Source organism: Melozone crissalis, unplaced genomic scaffold (genome assembly GCF_028551555.1).
Source record: "Melozone crissalis strain CALT ecotype California unplaced genomic scaffold, PUWL_Pcris_2 ptg000013l_1, whole genome shotgun sequence".
NCBI lineage: Eukaryota > Metazoa > Chordata > Aves > Passeriformes > Passerellidae > Melozone > Melozone crissalis.
The window spans coordinates 46,892,199-46,914,385 of record NW_026535791.1 but is presented as its reverse complement, the minus strand read 5'-3'; the positions used below and the strand labels follow the sequence as shown (position 1 = coordinate 46,914,385).

General features: G+C 37.2%; 1 long non-coding RNA gene across 1 annotated transcript in view; it reads right to left on the bottom strand.

Annotated features, from left to right (window-relative positions):
• The window catches only part of LOC128934375 (uncharacterized), a 148,575-nt gene extending 127,312 nt beyond the window's left edge, over positions 1 to 21,263 (bottom strand). Inside the window, exons 1-2 of the long non-coding RNA XR_008482849.1 lie at positions 21,107 to 21,263; positions 20,738 to 20,775 (exon numbers count right to left, since the gene is read on the bottom strand). This is a non-coding gene — a long non-coding RNA (uncharacterized LOC128934375). The remainder of the gene's footprint in view (positions 1 to 20,737; positions 20,776 to 21,106) is intronic.
• Positions 21,264 to 22,187: the final 924 nt, after the last annotated feature.

The following is a 22,187-nucleotide window of genomic DNA, read 5'->3' as shown; positions in this document are numbered from 1 at the left end:
TTGTACTTTCAGGAGACTAAATCGTCCAAAGCTGACTGGAGTCTGACAACCAGCTCTCAGATGAGATGAGATGGTTATTTTAGTAACCAATTGAAATAATTTTTTTGGCATCAAATCTTTTTGATTTTCTTACTAAATTTTACCTGTTATAAAAAAGAAAAAGAAAATATTACTCTTTTGTGGATAAAATGGTATTTAATTAAAATGAATTTATCAAAAGGCTAGTTCAGAGTAGTTTAGGCATTCTAACAAGAAAAATGGAAGAAGTATGAATGCTTAAAAATGGACTACAACACAAAACAAACCAAACCAAAAAGAAACAGCTTCACAAGCATTTTGAAATGTGGACTTAATATGCATGTGCAGCAGCTGGATTGACACAATGGACCCTAACGGCTCCTTCAGGTTCCTTTCATACTGTATTATTCACTCTGCAGTTAGACTACCAAAGGAAAAATTTTTGGGGAAAAGCCTATATTTTTGCAAACAGCTGCATTTAGACAATGACACAAGTGATGTTATCATCTGACTGCAACAATAGAAAACTGCTCTTGTTTAATAGAAGTATTTAGTATCTGGATATAAGGTTGTCCATGGATAGCATGGGATGCAAGTCAGAGCACTCTCTGGTCCAGGATTATGAAACATTTAGATGACAGATTCCATAACCAAACATAATGTAGCCTTGCCCTTTATTTCCTCACCTGCCAGTTTCCAAAGATCATTCAACTTTAAAAAATGTTGCTTACATAACTAAGCTCATTTTCTGTTAGAAATAAAGAAAGATGTTTTGGATTTATTGATCAATTTTATCTGATTTATGAAAAACAGTTTTGTCCACTCTTTTCTACTACAAGTGATTGCACTGTACTGGGAACACTGAGCTAATGCCCTCGAGGAAGACCATGTGACTGCAATTATTTATGAATTAACATGTCACAGATTTGAAGCTCTGAGACAAACACATTTCCCAGCTGCACATTTGTGACTTCTGAGTTTGTAAATGAAACAGATGAAATAATGACTTGCTGTTCCTCTCTATTCCTCTCGTATATTGGCTAGTTTTCTTGTTAGATATTTAAAGACAGGCACAAATTTTTACGTAGATATTTATCATTCACAGAGAATATAAATTAAACATGTCATTACTTTATGAGCTATGATAATAAATAATTAATAAATACTGGATTTCTCTACAAGGGATGTTATCATTGTCTTTAATACATATTTTGCCTTTAGAGATATGGAAATAATTTCTGAAAGTTAAGGTTGCTTAAAGACAGCACAGTACAGGAGTAAAGCCCTGGGGAAAAAAAAAGAGTGAACTGCTTTATAAAGCACAGTTATATGTGCTTGGTCAATGCTTTAACTTAATTTGTGCTCTATGAACCAAACAATAATTTGGCTGATATTATTAGATACATACTTGTTTGGTTTGTCCTGAAAACTTAAAAGTCAAGCTGAAATCAAAGTCATATGTCTTAATCGATAGCACAAACATAAAGGCAAGAAATAGCTGTAGAATACATATGGTTTTGCTGTCAAATATAAACAAGTGTAGCTGATACATATACATACATATATTTGTTAGCTGACTATGTAAATTGAGATGAAAGCCCATTTTCAAGCATGACCTGTGATAAACAAATGCATATAAATAAAGAATAACTCAAGATAACTCTAGAATAACATCAATTAAAACAATTACAACAACTTCTAGTCATCATGAAGTATTGTTTCAGTTCCATCTTAAAACAGGAAAAGCTCTCAATTGTTCTTAAATCAACTGGTAACTGATTCCACATTTGTGGAGCCTTGAAACAAAAAGCTTTTTATCCCTAGTTTGTATTCATTCTAGGGAATGGTAGTTCCACAGCATGAATAGAGTGTAATGTATAAGCTGCTCTAAGAGAAAGCAACAGGTTGAAATAATGTTGAAATAATATCAGGACACTGATAGACACAGTACTCTAATTGCTATTTTACATCCATATTTTAAAAGTGAGATTTTACATGAGAAGCAAAAGTCATATCTAGAGTTGACACGATTGGCAAGTTGAATGCGCAATTCAGATCTATGACATTTTACATAGCACTTGATAATATGCCAGATATACATGAGTAAGTACATAAAAAACCCCCAAAATATAAGTCAATATAATATATAAAAAAAGATTTGGAATTTCATGATCAGCATGTACTATTAACTAGAATATTAAAACTGTCTCTTCATGCTCCCTTGAAAACAGCAGGGTATAGAGGAACTTAAAACTGTTATATACATGAGTGTGTGTGCATATACAATGTATCTACTTGTCTCCTTTAAACATATAGATAAACCATAGCATTTTTTTTCCTATCCTTCAAACCCATTTGTTTTCCAGGTATTGATTTCCATGTTTTCCCTAGGTAAGTCCCCAAGAGTTTGGAGAACTGCTAGGATTATGACATCAAAAGGGACAAAAGATTGGAAAAGGTTTAATGATAGGAGGGTGGGATATTTGAATCATGCTGTTTAATTTTTTTTCTCATAAGCAATTACAGGACTTAAATTCTTGACAAACACATGAGAAAAAGACAGTCAGCTCTTTGAGAAAGAGCTCTGAATACTGCCAGTTGTAAAGTTCCCTAGAAAGTCTTCATTAAAAGGGGGGAGGGTATCATGATTTGATACTGCTAAAATTAAAAGAAAAAACAAAGATATAAGTGAGAAAGCTCAGTGGCTGTTGTTTCTTTATAAATCACAATAAAGGACAGTAAAGGACACATTAAAGGACACACTAAAAAGAAGTACTTTTTATCCTTCTCTCATCTTTTATAAAGGTAACATTCAGGGGATTTCTGTGCTTCCACTGAACCCCCAAAAAAGAATACTCTGAGAATAGAAAAAAGAAGGGTGGCATGACTAGAAAGGCGAGATGTCTGTGTGAGAAAGACTTTTTGGAAAAGAGCCTGTCGCCCACAAAGTACTGCAGCTTGAAGTACTCAAAGCTGCATCTGAGGCAAGCCATGGCTCCTGCAGACAGACAGACAGAAGGAGAGGCCAATCTCATACCCCAAATGGTCGGCACTGTTGGCACCCATCCCTGGGGCGGGCAGGATACTGCCTGCTCACCCTTCCACAAGCCTGCCTTGGCCAGGGCACTGTCACAATTTGTTATAACTCAACACCAGCCACTTCCCTTGTATCACCTGAGGAACAGCACAAAAATCATACTTTTCCAGAGAGAGAACTGCTGGGATGTGAGGAAGAATGTCTATGTATGTGGATTTATGACCCTGGAGACTGCAAACCTGCTGGACCACAGCCTTGCAAATGGAGTAAGAGGACAGTAGGTCACACTGAATACTTTTGCAGAGATAGCTCACTTTCCAAGAACTCTGAGCCCTACCTCCCATGCTGCTGTCTGCGACAATGCCCTTTTATTCTGGTTTCTTACTATGGATGAGGATTTTGAAATCTAACGCCATGCCTGTCCAAGAGGTGTACTATGCTATTTCTAATTTCTCAGCACCTGCAAAGGTAGAGAATGAACCTGTCCTGGAAGGCACAATTTGGTAAGTCCAGCTGCTTGCAGTAGCTAACACAGTCCCATTTTATCCTCATTGTTACACACTTGCACAAAAATCTTGCCTCTTCCTTTGTGAGTGCAGAAAAGTTTCTACAGGGAAAACCAAAACACCAAGATCAAAAACTTGGACCCAATGAAAGCAAAGACTGTATCCTGATTCTTGCCTTAAATATCAAGGAAATATTTATATGAGATCTGCATATCACGGGCAATCACTCTCTGATATTTAAATCTTGCACAAGGATCGACAAATGTAGATAAAAGCTATATTATGTTTTGTTTTACTCCATTCTTTTGGAGTAAACAAATATGAAATATGCATGCATTACATCATGAAGTGAATAATCGCAGAAATAAAAACCATGGTCAGGTTTAGGTTTAGACACATCTTTATGAAAACATATTGCCACAATTAGATTCTGACTAGTGGGAACTTTTGATCAGACAGAGTCATTTTCAGAATCACTGTGGGGAGTGTAGAAAAAAAAAGTCTGAGTTTAGAAAGGACAGACAGAAAAGTAGGAGGTTAATATTACAGCCTAATGGAAATAGAAGGTTGTCTGTGAGTGAAATAATGATATTCAGTCTGTAAATTTTGTAGATCCATAACATCTAAGCTTTGCAAGGGAGAATAGTGTTTGTTAATCTGGTTATATTATCCCTTAGTAGTTGGATAGCCCTTGCATCCTAAAGTCCAAAAAAACCAAAATAAAAATAAATTAAATGAAAATAAAACAATCATTTGGAGAAAAGCCACATAGTAGGGCAAAACTGGCCAAATATGGGTCGAATTTTGAGCTTAGCACACATAACCATAGTGATGTACCTTTAAACGTTGCAGCTTCGTGAAGATCAACTTTTCTGAAATCAGGAGTCAAAGAAATGGTTCAGCTCAGTTGCAGCACATCACCTAATGGTTGCTAGTTTCGGAAATCTATTTTGCTATAACACAACAACCATGTTATAACTCGCTGAAAATTAGGACAGCTCTGTAGAAAACTTGAGCTGCTGTGGTATTATAGCTTTATAACATGGCCAGTAAATAACTTATCTCCAGTGGGTCTTAGAATGGCAGCCAGAAATGTTTCTGGGCTTGCTATTTTAGTTCCTTTATTGTTCACACAGTTCCTTCCCTGGCTCTATCCTAATATTGCTGATTGAAACCAAATGATCCTGATATTCTTTTTCTGAGTAACTCTAGTGAGTTTGAGTCCTCAATTAAACATGGTGAAGATTCATAATAGAATGTAAAAAAGTGAGGATTCTCTGAAGTCTAAATTGTTTCTTTCTACTCACACAATAAGAAATAAGATTTTTTTTTTTGTTACTGAAAAACTCTGTATCTGTTTTTTTAAACAATCTTCTTCTGATACAGCAATCACATTACATTAAATAACCCAGAATGCACAACCAGGTAAATCTTATTTTCAGCAACATCTCTCTAACCTTGAAATTTCAACAAAATTCTTTAGTTAAGATATTCTAAAGACAAATAATATGTCTTTTTTACGATTCACAGCAGGAAAGGTTATGTTTGGAAGCAAATGAAATTTTAAGCAAGTGCACCTGGGCACCTCTAGCCATGAAACTAAGCCAAGAAGAATAATCTGTGACTGCGATTCAAAGGAAGGTTAAGCACCTTTCTCAGAAGAAATCACGATTTTCTGTATAAAGTGCCTAGTTTCTGTGAAAGGAGACTGAGAGATATCTACTTCCAGAAGACAAAAATATATTAGTGACTAAACAGAAGTCAGAGAAAATTAGACCTAGAAACCCAAGCAGAGTGATATCTAGAAACAGCTGTGAGAGAACGTCTGAAACCCCACAGTTAATCTGAGAGTGGATAAGAGAGGTGTATTACTGGAAGATGTGGGAGGCAAGAGATGATTATAGGGTCCTGATGCCTTTGAGAAACGTGGGGTTTAGACAGAAAGAATCAGCCTGATGGAAGACAGCTGAGGTGGAAATAGGGTCAAAGCTGGTCCCTTGGTGTTTCCTGAATAGTCCCAGTTAGGCTGAGTGATCTGCAGCATAGAATAGGGTCCCAAGGGTTTTAAACGTTCTCCAAATTCATGGATCCTCCAGCTCTCTGCCTAATTTTAAGTGCTTGAAAGGCAAGTGAAGGTTAGGAGAATAAGAAGAGAAACAAAATTCCTAAGAGTAAATTCTGTTACTAGATAAGCTAACCTTCCTTCAAGGGAAATTAATATCTCTGTGGTTACAGATGAAGTTGTGAGAAACTAAGCATCAGCACAACTTTCATATGCATGGAAGATACGTCTTGGATTGTAAAGAAGACAAACTTTACTGGGACTGTAAGTTTCTAAGAAGAAAAAATTCATGATTCTAAATCTTAGAAGAAGGCGATGTTTCTGCAACTACTTTATGGAATGAGAGTGATGACACCTTGGTGAACCTAGGGAAAGATAGTTGATGGAAAGACAATGAATTAGCAAGCCAAGTGGAGCAAAAGAGCCATGTTCCATGATTCTATCAGAGTAGAAATCAATCAGTCAGGAAGACAAGGAGGACTAAGATTTGGGGACTCCGAGTAGCATCTTACCTTGCTATGATGCTGACAATCAAATAATGAGAACAGAGGGGCGGAAAAGAATTTGACAAAACAAAACCAAAAAACCCTGGTAAAGGGACTGACTCCTCTTGTTCATCCACTTTCAGGTTGAGGATTTTTGTTTGGTTTTGATTTTCTGTTTGTTTGTTTATTTACTGTTGTTTGGTTTATGTTGTGGTTTTGTAGGGGGGAGGTTAGGGGCTTTTTTCTTCTTTTTGTCTTTTTTTTTTTTCTATTGCTGGCTTGCTTCCATTCACATCATAGTGCATACAAAAAGGCCAAGCTTAAATAGATTATTTGACTGATATTTTTCAATTTCTCCACCAACTAACTTGCTATGAAAGATAATGGCCTACTTGAAAAACTGCTTTTTCAGACCTCTGACAGGAGCTCCTGTGAAACTGAGAGAGGTCAAAAGAAGTCAGCTGCCATTTTCACTCCCATTTTTTATGGAAATGGGCAACAGATTGGTGAAGACATTGCAAAGGCTCTAAGGCAATCACTCTTTCAATTTGTCCAATATTAGTTTCAATAAGAACGGAGAAGAGAAACAATTGCCAGCAGCCCCTACTTGATTTGTTAAGACTCACTCTTGTCCACTTCAAATCACCTTTGACATTTACGAGCTCAACTTTGCAAACATCATTTGAGTATTATTATTTTATCTGATGCCTCTATTATGCCAGTAGCTAGAATACCATCACGCATAGGTATCAAGAGCACCACTGCTTCTTATGCCTCCACTTTGTACAAAACAAGGAAGCTTTTGCTGTTGTATACACACCAAACACCTCTACTTACTAATGCATCCTATAAGAGTTTGTTAAAATTTACATGTGTATATCTGAAGTTAGTTTGGAAAAAAGGGAGATGTAATTTGGCAGACGCTCACACAAACTAGTATACTGATAGCAAACTAGCTTTTCCCTGCACCTACATTCTCTTATGCAGAAAACATATTTTTAGAACCCATAGGGCCTCCCAAGAAAGTAAATGCTAATGGAGATAATAATATTAAAATAAATATAGGTTTGTAATCTTTGCAGCATGCCACAGGTTGCATACCCACAGTTCTGCAGAGTCACAGGAACAAGAAGTAGGATAAAACCATGCCAAACAAGATAACAACGATATTGACAAATATTCCTAGGACACAAATTCTTAGTGTGATTCACTCAGTACGAGCAGAATGCATGCAATTTAGGTGTTGGAAGAAAACATCTATCTGGGTTAGAGAGTTTGAGATAAGTGTCCAAAAAGCAGAAAAAAATATTATCACTGTGGGAAGGGGCATGTTCAGTAACTCGTGCAGACTCTTACAGAAAAGATGCCCCTTTGCCTGGAGAGAAAATTGTACAAATGTGTTCTGCCTATGGTCTCCTGTAAGGCTGAAATTATGGGACTGTAAAAGAAAAGGGAAATTATTTGGGGCACAAAGGATAGAAAAGTGGAATGGGAATGCTGTGGACCACTTTTAGAGACCAGAATGTGAGTTTGAAAACATACACTATATTTGCAAACAATTCTGTGTCAGGACACAGAGAGAACTAGAAAGGCTTTTGCCATGTGGGATCCCAGGCAGGCTATGGCTTACGCAATCCCAAATAAAATTTAAAAAGAAGAAACAAATGCAAGGAAAGAAAGTTATTATTTGCCTGAGAGTTTGCATATATCTGTGGGAGCATAATATTTTTGGGAATGCACCCAGGTGAGGGAAAACTTGCTGATAACAGAGTTAAGCTGGACTGAGCAAAATTTCTGTAGTGTCCTGTTTATAGCACCTTTTTAAAGTTGCTTGCCTCATAAATACCTAACAATAACCTCAAGGCATTCTGGGAACACACTATTGGAATCCTTTTAACAGAGGTTCCTACCTGTGTGCTTGAAGAAATATTTAAAAGTTTATTAAAATACTGCAATGTAAAGAGTAAATAAATATGAAATTTGTAGAGCTAATAGTAAAAAAGGAATGAAATCTTTCCCCCTCTTTTTTGACTTGGGTACAGACTAACACACGTTCTAAAGACTAAACCATCAAATATCCTCTCTATGGAAGCTGTCTCTCATTGGTTGCAAGTAAGCTACAAAATTTCTATTGACTGCACTGTGGAAGGATCAATGCCACTGACACCTTGATATTTGCTCCCACTTTCCATTTACTTTTCACTTGTGACTTTAAAATATAAGTGACAATGAAGCATTGTCTCTATGGTATATAAATGGGAGCTTATTTCCTGCATTTACTCTGGTTTTCCTAAGGGAAAGGGGATTTACAGTTAATAACAAATCCCGTTTCACATTTGGATTATTCCTGTGTACAGTAAAAACTCCTTGAATTTCAAATAATGCCAATTTCCATCTCAGCTGGAGAGGCGGTGGGGACCCTGGTGTGTGCTTTTTATCTCAGGACTGTAAGTGCTGTGGTAGAGGACTTGGCCACAAATAATCCCACATGTCACCAAGGCTAGTGATAAGCAAAGGCTCACGGAGAGGCCCTTGCCCCTAATCTTCACAGAGCTGTCACCCTGCACTAGGGCAGTCTCCACAGCAGGTGAGTCCCCGTGATCAGCACAGGGCACAGCAGCTCCTGCTGTCCTGCTCTTTGCTCCCTGGGCTGCTCTGTGCTCAAATAGCATGGAAATGTTCACTACCCTTGATTGCTATCAGTAATGGATGGGCATATGGAAATTGATCTAACTGATTACCAGCTCTGCCTCTAACACTGTTTTATCCGTTGGCAGTAACTTGCAGAAGGAGTCCAGCAGACAATACTAAACCTACACCCCAACATTACATAAGTAAAATCTTCATAGAAAGGAAGAGACAAATAAACTGAAACACAGACTTCATTTTTTTTAGGAATACATTTGGAAAACAATGGTTGTTAAATCTATGAAAAACTCAGAAGCAGAGTTTTTTAGTTTGTCTACGTCTATATTCCCTCATTTAACTGTTTTGCCAGGCTTCTTTCTGGGACACCCATTATTACACTATACCAATATACATTTAATCCTAGTACAACTAATTATATTTTCCCTTTAACCAGTATCTTACTCTCTGCCAACAGAATTAAACTTAATGAAATATATCAATAATGAGGACAGAAACGATCTCAGTTGCTTTGCCTACAAAATAAGTATAACCACTAAAGATCACTGATGTAACGTTCCAGTGGTAATGTCTAGAGAAAGGGAACAGCACAGTAGTGATATTCAAACAAGAACCCAGCACCGCCTCAGCCCTGGAACCACTAATAACTTCAACCGGAACAATTGACAGAGGGGAAATGAATCATTCCCTTTGACAAGAACAAAACCATATTAAAATGTAGTAGTTTATTAAACAACTGACTTCAGAAGTTAAATTACTGAATTGTATCTCCATGGGTTTTAAGAAGTACTGTCTGATCACAATAATGGATTGCCTACAAACTTTTATCTTAGCCATCGCCTCCAGAGTTGATGTATTTAATTATTTAAACATTGTATTAATGAAACATGTTATAGTGGTAAGAAAACTACTTTTATCACAGCACATGAAAGAAAAAAAATACACTGCACAACTGCATTTGTACCCCCATTGCAAATAGCAAAAAGCATCCTCTCCTTGATCCTCTCTTTCCAGCTGCTATGCAGAACTAATTTAATGGCTGCCATTGTTCTTGATTCTGACTTGATTAAAAAAAAATAGAAACCATTTAAAACATTTTGATGCACCTGTTGTGCTGCATTATGACCCACTGTGATTTCAATTTATGTCACATGAGAACATGCCACTAAAGCACCAGATTGCACCATGTGCAAAAACTCTAGCAGTGCTGGAAATTGATGTCACAGCACATTTTACAATGCATATCTGTTCACATAATGCACCAAACACATAAATTAAGATTAAAAAGAAAAGGAAAAAGAAATTAGTCATGGCACGAATGAGGTTAGACAGAATCATTCTTATTCATACATGTCCTTTTGAAGCTGGAAACCTCTGCTGCAGAACGAAGACCTCTCTCATTGGAGCTGTTCAGAACCCAGTGGCACTAGCAGATTACCAACTTTTTTTGGTGGATCTGCCACAAGAGGGAAGTAAAACAGAAGTGGGTTCCAGGTGTTTGCTGACATCAGAGTGATACTGTAAACTAATAAAACTTGGAAAAAATCCATGTTCTGAATCTGGTAGGACCTAAAGATGGATGCTTCTGCTTATCTCTGCTCAGTGTTGAAGCCTCTCCCTCAGGTTCTTTAGTGGTCCTATCTTCTCCAGCTGCCATCCTGTCTTTCTCCTTGACTAACTGTCCCAAGAGGGATAAAAGAATTTGGCAAAGTGCTCCGGAGAACATGAAAGACCAAAACTTAGGTACTTAAATGAAAAATGCAGAAATGAACAAAATATTAATCATATGAGCTTACAGTTAAGCACCTTTGAGAGCCCTTGAGAAGAGAGACTTGGCTTGAAAATCTGCACTATGAACACACTCATTGAATAATCATGTTTTGTGGAAGAAGAATTCAAATGCATTGCAGAATCCTGTACAGAAGAATCCAGCAATGCTTTTTCTTTTCACAAGGCACAAGAAGAAATATACCTTTGCAAAGCACATTTTTAAGACCTGCAACCTCTTCATTGCAAAAATGGCAACAATAATATTTCTCTTCCTGACACTTGTATTGCAAATGTTAATAATTACAAAATCCTGCAAGAACTGCTTGGAGAGCATTTAAAATGCTAAAAATGTTAAAAATCCATTAATTTACTGCCTAAACGGTGTCTTAAAAATTCAACTGCTACTAGGTAGCAACACTTTACAGACAGAAGAGCAGATACATTGTGAATTAAACCAAATAAAAGACTTTTTTCTCAGGGAAGGAAGAACATAACCATGATCTGAGTTCTTCTTGTAAACCAGTGACGCTTCCAGAGATGTACTGTCTATTTTTGACTACTGTCCTTAAAAACAGATGTGAACTATTTGGAGACCTGACATTAAAAGAGAATGAGAATGACCAGAAAGTAACACCTGTGAATGTAGAGTGAGAGCATTATAGTTATTCTATCTAAAAGTAAAGAATAATGGGAAAGAAATGATAGCAGCAGAGAAATATGTAAGAGAAAGTGAATAATCTGTATGACAAGCCCAATGTGGATAGGACAAGAAATACTAGCTTTGAGTCATAGCAAGAGGGATTTGGGTTAAACATTAGGAAAAAAAATTGTAATTGTAAGGAAAGTTAAGCATTAGGGAAGAACACTCACCTCACCTGAGGAGACTGTGGGATCTCCACCGCTGGGTGATTTCAAGGACAACTCATTCAGATATCTTAGATATATTTCGGGCACATCCAAGGTCCTGCTATTTACAGGGACTAACTGATGAAGAGAGTCCTGTTTCCTAAGTTGTGCTGTATAATATATACAGGTGGTGAGAAATGGTTTGTTTGTGTGAGAGCTAGAGACCAGCCACTAATGAAAAGCCATTAATGAAAAGCAAGTCTAATGGACCTTCCAAAAATATGCACCCTCATTTCAATGTGGGGAGGTGATATCCTATTGCTGAGGGAATCCTGCTTCACTGGCAGGAAAAGGACCAGGAAATTAATTCTCCCTGGAAATTTCCTTCTGTGAAGTAGCCAAGCCCGCTGGATGTCTTTCCCAGGATTGTTCTCCTTCTACTTACAAGCATCTGCTAGGAAGTAGCTCTGTGTAGACTGAATAGATGGAATGCTGGTGAATTTGTGCTCCAGGAGGACAGGAAGGAACCTGAAATCTCAGAGGAGGTGTTCTGTGCTATGACAGATCAGTTATTGAGAGTTTGCACTGAGGTCTTCTCTCTGGCTTGAAAGACAAACAGTGCTTTGATTTCTTCTGCAGACTGAAGCAGAGGTTATGGGGATGGAAAACGGCCAAGAGAAAGGAATTTTGCAGGGAAAGCATGCCTTATGGGAGACTTGTACTCAGTCAAGATTTCCACTTATCTTTAATGCCCTGCACCTGCCACATGGCATGGCTCATGTGTTATAGTTTCTCTCTTTCTATGAATAAGCCTGGGCTAGCGGAAGAGCTTCAACTAAGATTTACCTATTCCTTGCAGGAAAATTGTGGTTTGCCTGGGAGATCAAAGAAGTCAGGCTACCATAGCTGTGAGGGTATGTGGTGCATGTCTGGTGTAAGAAGTTTGGATCTATAGATCATAGTTCTATACAGGTAGCCTGTGCATAGCGAGTGGCTGTTTCCCCAGGATTTCTGCATGGTAGCTCATTGCTCTATCTTTATGAATTGTGAAAGGCTCAAAATACTGAGTAAATTATTAGTGTCCATCAGTTTTCCTTAGAACAGGAAAACATATCAGACGTTTTGCCAGGCTATGGATTCAAATTTTTTAAATGCATAATGGCTTTTCACAGAACATGACTACCTAAGGCAGATTTGGGCACTATGGAGAGAAAACCTGGGTGAAAAAAGTAGGTTAGGATCAATGAAAACCAGCATGTATAAATGTATCTAGAGCTGAGATACTGGTGAGGACCAGCAGAGGATTAGAAGAGAATGAGCTTTTTGATGAAAGTAGTGTGAGGGATATTCTGTGGTCTCAGCTGAAGGTAGAAAGCAACCAGGGAGTCAGGGGAAACTGTGAAGATATTGGAGGAAATCTGCATCTCTACTCAAGGAAATTAGGTAAGATTGTCCTGTTCTAGGGTTGCAGACAAAATTGACATACTTTCCAGAATCTTGAGTCAGGAAGATGCATTTATTACAATAATAATTTCAGGAACCACTCCATGATAAGAGCATCTTGGTTTCTAATGTGCTTCTGGAAACTCTGAGAGTAAACTGAGATGAGATCCACTCCATCCACATGAAGTAATGAATGTTGGTTTCATGAGCCCCATGCTGTAACCACACCTGTACTTCTTGTTCTTCTTAGCAGAACCGCACAAGGACTTGTCTCTTTTCTCTTACTTCTTTAATTGCACCCTTCTTAGATAACGTGAAGCAAAGATGAGAAGGATTCACAGACAGAAGCAGAAGGGTGAGGAGAAGATCTCTCTTTTGGTCAGAAAATGCACAAGTGAGAAGTAGTGAATTTCAGAGAGGTGTTTGTGAGTCTCTGGTTCAAGTGGATTCTCAAATACTCATGTTCCTGTAGACCGGCAGCTTTTGAGGCCTGGCCAAAACAAGTGCAATATAACCTTTGATGCAAACCTGGTAGAAAGATTGCACAAAATTCTGTGCCCTTAATCATATGAGAAGCTGGAGTGAAAAGTTTCCCTTCACTAGATTTCTTTTATTTTAACACACATAATCAATTCTATCTCCCAAGGCTTTTTTTCTCTGCTTTGTTTTGGGACCCTTCTCATGACTGTTTCTCTCATTTCCTCCTATTCTCCTAGTTCACTTCCTCCTTCACTGAAGCAAAAACCAGTGCATTTTGAACAATTTTCAACCCCTGCTTTTCCCACTAGAAAGCTGCACCCCGCATTCATCATGGGCTGTGGTTGCACATTTGGGGGCAGAGTTTACTTGAATGCCTTTAATAATGGGTAGGGAGGGCGGGATTTTGGAAGACTAGCATCCTGTTTGTCAGCGTGCCACAATGCTGTGAGTTGTGACTGCAAGAGAACTAGGAGTCACCCAGCAATGAGGATCTGGGGCCAGATTATTGACAGCTGCCTCTAGAGCATTTTTCTCTTTGTGTTCCAGGGAGCAAATAGCACTTTTGAAGGACGGCCAGTCCTTCATTCGGGAGAGCGGAGGTGTTATATTACACTTCTGCTTTATCCAACTTGTCCTCCAAGTGGTAAATATGTGTGTGGGGGTATGCACATATGTAAAGAAAACTTAAAATAATATATGAAGGAATTACAAAATCCGAGATGCCATAATTTTGCTTACTAAAAAAAAAAAGAAAAAAAAAAAAACCAAAAAAAACAAACCCAAAAACCTCCTCCTACATATGAGCAGATAAACAGTTCTGCACTTCAAAATACTCCTGGGATAAAGAAAAGCCTGCTGGTCTAAGAAACTTACACTGCCATGAAACAGTGAATTTGAGGACTTCAGCCAGATCAGCTACTCATACATTCTCTGGTTTTGCCAACATATTATGATATGAGAAAACACCTGTAAATCATGATGTAAGAATGTACCCTGGGATATACTCCATTCCAAAAACTTTCAAGAGCCAATATATCAAACATATAGCATACAACATGTCTGAGTGTTAGGAAATGAAGTGTAATTTTCCCTCTGCTCTTAAAAGTGAGGGAGTATTCATCCTCCTCCTGCCCTACCTTTGTCCTGTCCCCTTCAGATCTCCTGTGTCTCATAGGTTCCCACAATTCTCTCTGACTTCAGTTATCTTTAATCAACCAATTCCAGCGACACTTTTTAACCCAAAACCAAAAGAGATCAGCCAAATTAGAATGGTGTTAAAGTCAGTGAAATTAGATGGACTTCATGGTTTAAAACACAGGTGTGGTTTGTGCTAAAAAGCAATATTTATGTCCAAGAAAACCATAAAATCCTTGTTTCAAGATGGTTGATCTACATTTACGCCCTGGGCTTATATTTTTCCTCATCGTAATTATTTCACAGGGGCAGCTAAAGAGTATAGTATTCATGCTGTAAAAGGAGAATTTGACAATGTATAGTATTTAGCAGCATTAGGGTGAGGTAGGGATATTGCCCTGGGAAACACTATTTCTTACTGAGGACTTACTTTTGCCCTTGAGACTGGAAGGTAAATTGATGCACTGATCTCACAGCATTCCAATATCAGATACAGATACATCTTAAATACCACCATAATATCATTCTTCCTATACTTTCTAAGGAGGCTTGTCCCCTGAATTGTCTATAAACTGCCCTCTAACCCTTTAATATAAATATTCTCCCCAAATTCTCAAAGGTATTATGTAGAGAAAAGTACTTATTTTAATAACATGGCAGGCCTGGCTAGAATTGAGAAAACCAAGAAATTCACAGCTGAGATTGAAACTCCATCTTTGAGACACCCCGTTGTGCTTTGTTGCATTTTAATAAGTGTTCATATGACCCTCTGCCAGTTAATTATGGGGATCTTTAGAATTTTGTTCTGGCCCCCTTGCTCTTCACTACTGATGTGCTTCTTTCACTTCTATTTTTAGGGACCTTAAGGTGAGTTATCATTGTTAACCTGCTAACACCCAGATCTATTTTGTCATTTTAGCTGATCCTACTAAAACAGCTTTTAGTCTTCTTGTCTTACCTCCCTAAAGTGCAAATTTGGACCTTAACAGAATGTCTTAATAAAAAAGAGAGAGAGAGAAAGAAGAAACACAAAAACTCAGATCCCTTCTCTCCCCACGAGCCCACTAAAAATAGCTCCAGGTTTTCAGTTCTATTGGATGATAATCTGTTTATAATTTACAGTATGGCCAAAAGAATTGAGATGATGTTAAATCCTGTTTAGCCATATCCTATAGACGAGGTGTTGGGTTATATTTTTTGTTTTGTTTTGTTTTGATGGTTGGTTTATTTTGGATTTCCCATTTGAAAAAAGGAGAGATTGTAAGAATACTGTAAATATTCCTGTGGCTTTTCCTGTCTTGTTCCCATTTCAAGGTGCAAAAATCACCTTTTATTACCTACACCTAGGCAAATTTTTATTCAGGGGACAGAGAAGAAAAAAAAACCAACCAACCAACCCACCAATGAAACCTATGGAAGAAAATGTTTCTTAGTACCTCCTGTAGTTGCCCTCTGCATCAAGATTTTGTGGGTTACTTCTGAAAGAAACATATATTGGAAAAGGAATTAATTTCCTCTGAAATGTAGTCTGTCACCCATGAGGAAATATTGCTCTGCTTGATAAAGTAAAGGAACCTCAGGAGGGGACAGAAGTAAAACTAGACATCATTAATGAACAACTAAAATTCTGATTATTTGGAGGTTCCTAGATAAAATGAGGACAGAGACAGTCTTTTGAAACACTGTAGACAAACATTGATATTGTTATACAAGTTTGAAACAATAGTCTGAACCTTCTGAGATTTGTCCATCACTAGAAAAATTTAATGAATGCTCTTTCAGTAGTGGAATTTTCCCATTGAATGCAAATAATCTCAAAAGTTTATTTTCAGAATGTTTCATGCTTGTTTTTGTCAGACAGCTGGTAGATGGAAAGGATTTCAAAAATAAAGAAAATTATATACAATGAATTACCAATTGCAGTAGACACTAGGAGATTAAATGTATTTTTATTGTGAGGACATAATGCTGCTATAACCTAACCTTCTCCACCCCCATCGGGTAAAGAACACTTAATGAAGGAGAAGATGCTTCTATTAATCTGTAATCCATTTCTGGTCTATATAACATCCATTAGACATTCACCAGTAATTTCTTCCATCTAACCCTTATTTTGGAGACAAAAATATTCTTTCAGCCTTTGATAAGAAAAGGCTGATAAATAGTTGACTAATACACATTTTCTATTTTATTTTTAATATAATAAGTAACATTTTGACACATTTATATTCCCAGTTACATGGGAGGCCATTATGCATTTTTGTTCAGAAAATCTTTCAAGGTGTGCATTGCCAGGACTTCTGTTCTTGGAATATCTGTCAAAATGTACTTCTTAGAAGCAGTTTACCTAGGTGTAGCTTTTTTTCTGAGAAGGTCATCCCAGTAGTGGAAATCCCAGTGGTGTGTATAGGTTACAAATAACATGATTTTCTGGTTCATTTTTTCCTACAGTTTCCAAACTTCCTTCTCCCCCCACTCAGGAAATATTAAATTTCTCAGTAGCTCCTGGGCTAAGTTTTCATTCTGCCTCTACTCCTAGACAAAGTTAATGCCAGCTTGTTGTCTCTGTTTTTTTAGCTTTGGTTCAAAGCTTATTTTCAGTTTACACTCAGACATTTGATCAGCTACTTAGATTTTTTTATTAAATTTTTATTTAAAACAATAATTATAGGAAGAATACCTTCTTATAGTAGAGAATACATCCTTAAAGCTAAGAAAGCCCCTGCTTTGCTTTTTTGTGAGCAAGAAATGCAACTTTCTGTAAGCCTGAAACATTATCAAATGAAGGGCTAAGCAATGGCATTAATTTTTTTAACATTCTTTTACTTCAGTGAACTTCATCAGTAAGCCTATGATTAACTTTTCTCTTTAAAAAAAAAAATCTAACTTTGAGTTTTGCTTTTCTTGTATCTAAGGAGATTGAGTAAAAATATCCCAGAGTAAAGCAATTCTGCTCCTTAACCCTACAGGACTGTGAACACAATGGATTCCTATGCTCATACTTGCTGACAGGATATTACGGCTTTCCTTTGATATATAATTTTATAGTATCTGCTGCTAGTCAATTGCCCTTTGATATGCAATTTTATAGTATCTTCTCCTGGTTTTAGACCCTTTTTATTGGTGTTGGTCAAATCAGGTGTATAAAGCAAGAACATCGGTACGAGGAGTTTGAGTTCAATGAGAATGAGTTGCCCATTAATTCTGCTGGCATCTTCCAAGTCCAGTGCTATCACAGAATTCTACCACCTTTTTCCCCAAGTTTGTTAGTTAGTTTTGGCTTGGCCAAAGGGCGACTACCAAAACTTTAGGCCCTGATCTTGCAGTCAGATTTTCATGTGTGGGATCGCATTGAACTCAGCAAGTTTTTAGGCAGATGCAAACATCAGACAACCATGAATTTGTCCCAGGAGAATTTCCTGAGACAATCAGCTGTGAATTTCTAGGAAATTCAGATAGGCTGGAGATCAGCAAATGCACAGGTCATGCAGGATTTTGTCACAGTAACAATACTCGCTCGTGTGGCATTGATGGGGCCCAGGAACTTTGGTGACAGTGTCCTCCATCCCTCTCTCTCTCATTCTCTGGATTTGTACAAAGATATTTACACATGTATACATACATACATACATACATATATATATATATATACACACATATATATACACATATACACATATATATATGTAGCATCATGGGGCCAATTTACATACATATATATGTATTATAACAAGTAAACACTGGGGTCTTCAGTGCAATTTTCAAATTTCTTATTTGTTATATATTCTTTGTTTTATATGATCTGTTTTCTCCAAAGGCATCTGGTCATGCATATGACTTATCTCAGTCATGTCACCTCATGCAGGTAAAGCAAAAAAAGTGAGAGAAAAATGAAAGAACTTAGAATTCCTAAGTCCTTTGCATTAAAAAATGATACACAAAGGTAAATCTATTACATGCCCAAATACTTGGTGTTTTAATTGGTTTGGTTTATTAGTTTTGGTTTGTTGAGGGTTTTTGGGTTTTTTTTTTGCCTTTTTTTTTCTTCTTTTTTTCCATATATAGTGAATTATAGTTAGATTATATAAGAAAGAGCTCTATGAAGTCCACTAACAGCAACCTTATATGTCTGTCAAAGAATGAAGTCTTTGTTTCTGGACTTTGAGCTGATATTTTTACAGTTTTCTTTCTGTGGAAGTGATAAATGCAAAACTAGCTTCCAAAACCCACTCACCTCTTTTAATTCTCCAGAATATGACTGCAAGATATAGCTCTAATAAACCAATCTAAAAAAGACATTCCGATTTCCAAAGAGTACCAGAATAAAGTTTGCATTAATTCCTGGTTAAATACAACAGTTAGATAATTAATAAAAAAGCAATCCAGAACAGTAATCGCACTCTGGAGTTAAGATTATTTTACTTTACCATAATGAATATCACTCATTTAAAAAGTAGTACATCCTCACAAAAAAAAATACATAATACTTCTGTTAATTTCCTTGAGTATTTAACATTAAAATGTCATATGTTTGCAACTCATGCACATGTAAGCATTTATTTAATCTATTTTTAATTTCAATTCAGCTATACTCTGTGGAACAAAAATCTTGCCAGGACTGTGAATTCTGACAAAAATAAACAAGGATATTCTGTAATAAAATACTGATTTTAGCTTCTCTTAAAACTTGAATTCATTTGTTAAAATGAAATTATTAGTTGGAAATTCTGATTAAAATGCAGAAGTGGCAACTTGGAAAACTTCCCAATCATACCTGAGGGGTGAAGCAGGAGGATTAGAGATACTGAATGAAACCCCACAGAACTGATAATTTTCCTCACTGTATCCTTATAAAAGCTGTAGCTCCTGTAGTTTCTTGCAAATTTAGCTGCTTTGTAGTTTCTCTACAGCCCCAAATTTTTTAAAGAAAATGTGACATCACTACTGATAGCTTCTTAAAGTTTTTCTGAAACTCCATTTGACTTTATAAATATCTCTGAATAACAAAACATGCTGGGCTGGATCCTGTCAGGTACAGGAAATCCTGTTGTGGTGTATCAAGCTGAATGTCTGTAGCTGAAACTCAAATTTGGCATACCCTCCCTTACATGGAGGCCAATGAGTCATCTTATTTTTACCTCTTTTCCCCCAAACTTTGGTTGGATCTGCTTTCATTCCCCAACTCACATATGTATTTATTTATTTACTTGCTTATTTATGCATTGATTTTTAATTTTTTAATTAACCAAGCTAGGAAGAAAGAGAATTCTCAAGTCACAAAACTCTGCCATGCAAGGATATGTGTGGTTTTGCCAAAGGGCTGCATCCCAGGTCGTTTTGGAGATTCAGAAACTGATGAAAGAGGTGGAGTTGAAGTAACATATAAAAGCTGGGAACAAAACTTGCCAGTCTGTGTTGTAATTGACCATCTACATTCCATAAGACTTTGCTGAATAACTTGCTGTTACTAATATCACCCAGCACAAAGTCATGTTGCACACAAAAATCATAATTTTGTGTTTGTAAATCACCATGAATATATAAATTTGCACGATGTCACCACTCTATAAAATATGCTAGTTTTTAATTTTTATTTTTTTGTTAAGAATTGAATTTTTCTTTGGAGTTGTAATTCTAGTCTACCTTACTAAGAAAACAGGACATTATCCATATTAAAATAAACTGTAAGCAAAACTAAAATCTGCCCTTAGTTTGAGGTAAATTTTATGCTAATTTTATTTCATATTAAAACCATCATCCCCCCCAAAAGAAACAACAAACAAACAAAACAACCACAGACAGGGAATAGCACAGCTTTATCAGAGAAATACACTTTTGAGGAGTAAGTTTGTATCATAAGGAGTCTTTCAGAGGTCCTGGTGCCCTGTCTAAAAGATGGTCCAGAGGCTAAAACAGAGGTCATCCCCCAGTGCCAGCACCACCTCTGTATGATGGGGTAGCAGCAGCAAGGAAAGTGTTGTACGTTCTCTCTTACAGTAATGCAAACTGGCTGTAAGAGAAATACTAATATTTAGATAAAGAAATATTTACAGATATTCCCCATGCCAAACGCTGCAGCTGTAACTGCAAGGCATGTGAGGATGGCCAAGCAGCAAGACCCCTTCCTTAGAATGTTTTTATTTTTTTCCTATTAACTGTAATGTGTGGCTGCTTTTCTGCCTAAACATCTCTAAAGGGCTATGAAAACTGAAGTCCTTCAAAGCTGTTAAATGTTTCCTCAGATTCACAATAAAATTCTGCATTACAGATCTCCTAGTAAAATCTCTGAAGCATTGCAAGCGGTACTTACATAATTTTCTGTTAAGTCAGTATTTGTGTATTCAACACCTAGAAAATAAGGAAAGTGAATGTGGATAGGGAAGGGAAAAAACAAAGGCGAAGGGGGAAGGGGGCGGGAGGGAAGGGGTGGGGGGGAATAGACAAACCCTACCCTGAAACAGCCATGCAGCTATTAAACATATGCCAAAGTAAACAATAGTGTGAGGGTCTGCCATAGCTTTGCCCTGCAGGTAGACGGCAGGCGGCACAGAAGGAAAGCAAATGGCAAGGAAAAGAGAAAGACGGTACAGGATGTGGATGAGATGCCGAGCCCTGAGAGCATGAACGGCCTGATTGTGATCCTCAAGTCACACCATCAGCCATGCAAAACAGGACATACCTTTCTGGCTTGCTGGTTCTGTCGGCTGAAACAAAGCAGTCCCATTCTCAGCGGGAGGCCAAATCAAAATGAAATTTTATTTAGTCTGCACTGTCCCCAGATTGGGTTTCAGAATGACTGCTTTAGGAGATAGCATGGATGTGGCTGATGCATGCTTTGCATATGAAACTGCAATAGAGGAGGAAAAAAAAAAAATCTACATAATCAAAAAAATCTGTGCCGTGTGGATTGCAAAAACCCCTGGACGTCAGTGAAGCAGCTACAAAGGATGTTTTAAAAAATGACCTTCCTGAAAAAAAAAAAATGCAGATTTGTGCTTTGCAATACTATTTTCAATAAATACCTAACAGATCACTTTGCATGTAATTATTCAGAAGCTGCCCTGAGAGACTGAAATATCAAATAATTTTTCTGATTTTTTTTTTTTTGTTTTAATCGTGGAACAGAATTACAGTTTGGAAACAAATGCAGAGAAAATGTGTATCTCAAGAGGATTTCTGTGTCTTGCAGTGGCTGGGAGTGATTGCACCTCAAAATCCTCCTCAATTTAATTTTTCAGTCCCTAATTTGCTAGAGTACCTAAAGAAAGGCCTACTGCAGTAAAGAACATCTGCTTTTTCTACCACTGATCTAATGCATTCCACCTTGCACTTTTAAAAAAGGACCCATTCTTTGATTAGACACACTTAATTTTACAGACTATTAATAAATAAAAAAGATCATCAACTGATCACACAGTATTTTCATTAGAAGTTAGAAATAACTTACAAAGGCAAGGAATAGTCTGCAGAAAATGCAGGGCATACACCGTGTAATGCCTTTGTTGTCAGTTATGCTGCAAATGAGATTTTCAAATAGGATTTGCAGAGGCAGGGCAGTGATCAGCACAGTGCAACATCCAGGAAAGGGAAGTTGAGCACAGTATTCTGTGAAACAAGGGGGCAGAAGGGAGCCTGTTTGTAGATACATATTATTATCCATAGAAAACACTTACCACTGCTTGATTTTGCTACAACAGCTACTTGGAAGTAGGTGATACCAATAATTTTGTAAGTGCACATCTGTGTGGGAATGTGTGTCT